Below are 4,076 nucleotides of genomic sequence, written 5' to 3'. Positions count from 1 at the left end.
AGACAAAATAATGTAGAGATGAAAAGTTCAAATTAATTTATAGGCTTAGTGCAAATCCAAATTTTCAACTTTTGCAAAAATTATAAAAATTCATTTAGCAGAATTTCAAAGAAAAGTCTGTAAAATAAGAGTAAAGCCGGAGAGAATAGACCTAGATATAAAATGTATTAGAAAATTATAATATTTAAAATTGTGTGATATTAAGGCAAAAATGTACAGCCGTTTAAATAGATTAAAATAGCTCAAAATGAGGCAATGATACACATACTAATTTAATATGTAATAAAGTGCCATCATCAGGAATAGAAAGGGTTATTTTAAAAATTATTTTGGGCTAACTGGCTGACAATTAGGAGAAAAATTTGTACCCTCACCGCATATAATACAACAAATAAATTCTATCTGCAAATAACAGCAACAATAATAATAAGGAAAAGAAAATAGACACTTTCAAACACCTGGAGAAGAAATTACTTTTTAAGTTTAAAACGAATGGAAGAGATTAAGGGAAAAGAGAACGTTTTTGGTTATATAAATAAGTCAAACTTGACCATGCTAAGAAAATAAAAGTTATCTCCAAGATATATTGTTAAGTGAAAAAAGCAAGTTGTAGTTAGTATAATGTTTGCATAAAAAAGAAAAATGTACACAAAACAAACTATATCTTTTTGGCTAGCTTGGGAACTTGACAATTGAAAATTCGCCCTCCCCTCCTCCTCCCTAAGTGGGAATCCTGGACTCTGCAGAGCTGCCTCACTGCCAGGAAGGCCTAGTAGGAAGGGTCCCAAGGGTTTGCTGCTAAAAGAGGTTTGAAAACCCCACAGCTCTATGCATGAATCCATTATGGCGTTCCTGGTGTGCGGCTGACGCCCTTCTTGGAAGAATCCTGTAACAGTAGACTTCGCTACCTTTCTTTATTGAAGCAGGGATCTACTGTCCTGTTATGGTCATCTGTGTCCAGCTTTCAGATCGAATTTCTACAATTCTCCATTTTTAAGGAGAAGCTTCCAGTGTAATCCACCAGGAGCTCCAAGATTCTGCCTGATTGGCCATCCTGAGGATAGGCCAGGGGTGCTGAAGGCTCATGCTGAGCAGCAAAAGGCGGAGGGAGTGCAGAGTCCTTGCGAAGTCACTCCTCTTGGGGGGTTCCTGGGAGCCAGAGGCCTCTGGGAGACAGAGCTCTGTCCTCCGTGAAGCCAGGTTGTTATACAACAGGCTGTAATTAATATCACCCAGGCTTGGAAAGACATCCCATCATTCTAATAAAAAATGAAAGCTAACTGGGCCCAGTGCCCAGAGCCTGGAGACAGTTGCCAGGCCAGAAGCCTCCAGCAGAGGGCGCGCTCAGGGACCATCTGTTACCCCCATGCCAATCAATGCCCACAGTGCCAGCCACCAAACTGCAGGAAAATGCAGCCCTGCCCCATCTGGTCCTGTTCTGCAGAGCAGGGCAGGTACCAGGAGTCCTGCTGCCCCAGAGGATGTGAATCATTCAGAAGAGAGGCCTGGAGTGTCAGGGACAGGGGGAGATAGAGAATGGGCACCTGCCTCAGGGGTTGATTTCCTTTGACCTTCAACTTGCACCTCCGTTTGTCACCCAAGTTGCACTGATCAGGCTTCCACCCTTGTGTAGAGCATGGAAACTCAGCCAGGACTTGCCCGCACACTGCTTTCAGGTTCACCCGCTGAAAACACCTCTGGCATCGTGTGCTTGTGCTCGAGAACTTGTTCCGTGGCGTCATATGGGTGTCTCCACCTGGTGTCTGGGCCGATTTGCCTCTTTCCTTCTAATCTGCATCATCTCTCCACGCACTGTTTGCCTTTGCCTTAGGCAGATGGGTCCCCTCGCTGCCTCCTCCGAGCTGCCGTTCCCTTTCTCTCCTGTAAATCCGCACTTACAGTGCCCATCTCACAGAGTTGCTGTTGAGAGGATTAAGTGAGAGAACAAGTGTGAATCACACGCCCACTTATAATAAATGTTTGCGATGACGATAATGCTGCTGCTGNGACCCAGGTCAGGCCCTCAAGGAGCTTACCGTCCTCAGTAGACACAGCCAAGAAAACAGGAAGTTATGCTGCAGAGTGCAATTATTTCTCTTCCTCTGGAAATGCATAAAGACCTAAGAGGAAAGAGGAACCAGCATTTTGGTTGCTGATGATTTGGGCTCTGAGTTGAATAGACTATCTATTGTGCAAGTGTATTGTGCAAAAAGAGAATGGGGCTTTTTGTGAAGGGAGATAAAGAGGGTGTGGGGTGGGAACAGGGAGTATAGGGGAGGAGGAGGCAGGCCTGGAAGCTGTGGGTGGATTGTGGGCAGGGCTGCCCTGAAGGTTCCTCCAAGTTGTCCTCCCTGGCCTGCACCTGGGTCTCCGTGTCCGTGGCCAGCCAGGTACCTGGGGGGCTCAGTAAATGTTTATTGTTCATAAGAACAGATGAATGAATGAGCATGTAACAGGGATCACTCTTATGAATTTCCTTTAAGGCGTTCATTAAACATGTTGTCTGAAAAATAGAAGACCTCATTGTGAAGCCATGATGATGAGCAAAATGAGAGGGGGATTTACAGTCTTCTCCACCAAGGAAGCAAGGTAGGTGTGTGTGTGTGTGTGTGTGTGTGTGTGTGTGTGTGTGTGTGTGTCTGCTTTAATGTCAGGAGGGACCTGGGTTCAAGTTTGAATGTGGCAATGACCGGAGTTGGAGGAGCTCTTAGCTATTGCCACTTGCCAGCTGTGTGACCTTGGCCAGACTATCTCTGAATGGTTCACTGCCTAGAAAATGGGCTCAGGTTGACCTATGTGTATCAAGGAGATCACATGAGATAATGCACATAGGATGGTGCTGTGTAGACTGTAAAGCACCCCGCAAGTGGAATGAGCTGTCGATGTTAGTATGATTACCTGTAAACCCCAGGCATCACCTGCCTGGCACAGGTGGAGGAGGGGTACCATAGGGTGATAGGTTTGCTGTGTTGAATCTTCAGACGTGAGTTATCTTTTTGGTCTCCTCCCTCTGCCTTTATTCTTCACTTTATTGCCTTTAATCATCAACAAACATTTATTGAAAGCCCCTAACGTGCTGGCCACACTCAAGGGTCCCCCAGGCAACCAAGGGTGACAGATGTAAGACTAACGATGACTTATTCAAGAACAGGAGTACCTAGCTCTCATCTTTGGGAAGCCTTCTTATAAGAGGTGATGTTTAAAATGAGTTGAAAGAAAAGTGGGAACCTGCTCAGCTAAGCAAGGGGGACAGAGCTTTGAGCAGGGGAGCAGACTTTAGGAAGACCATTGAATGAGACGATACATGCCAGGTGCCTAGCACTGAGCCTGACCTGTAGTCAGTACTGAAAAAAGCCAGTTCTCGGTTTCTCTGTATCAAGATCACTTCCTGTCCACATTTTGTTCTTTTCCTTAGTTCCTGGGGGCATAGTGACTGTTGGCTTGGGCTGTAAGTTCCAAGATCCTCAAAACAATTTAAAAAACAGATCCTATTTTCCGCCATAAAGAAAATCCCAACAAATTTGAAATACAGATGTTATGTGGATGACATCCTTTGTTCACAATATGCTGCAACTAGAAATTAATGTTAGAAATTGACCATTGAGAATTCTCCAAAATCACTTTTGGATAAAGGAGTGAATCAAGAACCAAGTGTTAATTTAGAAAATAAGACAGAAAAGCACCGCACTAATGAAAACCAACAGTACACATGCAAAGCTTTACTCAAAAACTGTGGCTTTTAAAATGATTTTATTATTATATCCAGAAAAAGTTAAACAAACAAAATATTCATGAAGTCATTTAGGAATATTTAAAACAACAAACAAATAAACAAACAAACAACACCCCAAATAAAGACGTGGAAGGAAATCAGGAAAAAAGCAGGAAAGAATGAGTTAGAAACTAGAAAAGCAGTTGCATGAATACCTATTTCTTGAGCTGGTTCTTTTTGTTCAAGTCTAAATAATACAACGGACAAATATAATGAAGGAAAAACACCAGCAACAAGCACAACTTAAGGTGAAAGGGTAGAAAGGACAACAGAACTAGACTAAAAATATAAAAAGTGAAATTGC

At 43.2% G+C, this 4,076-nt stretch overlaps 1 long non-coding RNA gene across 4 annotated transcripts in view; it reads left to right on the top strand.

Annotated features, from left to right (window-relative positions):
• LOC109381417 (uncharacterized) overlaps positions 1–4,076 on the top strand; it is a 49,481-nt gene that overhangs the window by 8,970 nt on the left and 36,435 nt on the right. For all 4 annotated transcript variants that reach the window (XR_002123720.1, XR_002123719.1, XR_002123722.1 and 1 more), the window contains exon 5: positions 2,484–2,589. This is a non-coding gene — a long non-coding RNA (uncharacterized LOC109381417). The remainder of the gene's footprint in view (positions 1–2,483; positions 2,590–4,076) is intronic.

The sequence above is a fragment of the Hipposideros armiger genome, unplaced genomic scaffold (genome assembly GCF_001890085.2).
Source record: "Hipposideros armiger isolate ML-2016 unplaced genomic scaffold, ASM189008v1 scaffold_48, whole genome shotgun sequence".
NCBI lineage: Eukaryota > Metazoa > Chordata > Mammalia > Chiroptera > Hipposideridae > Hipposideros > Hipposideros armiger.
This window is presented reverse-complemented; position numbering and strand designations above follow the sequence as displayed.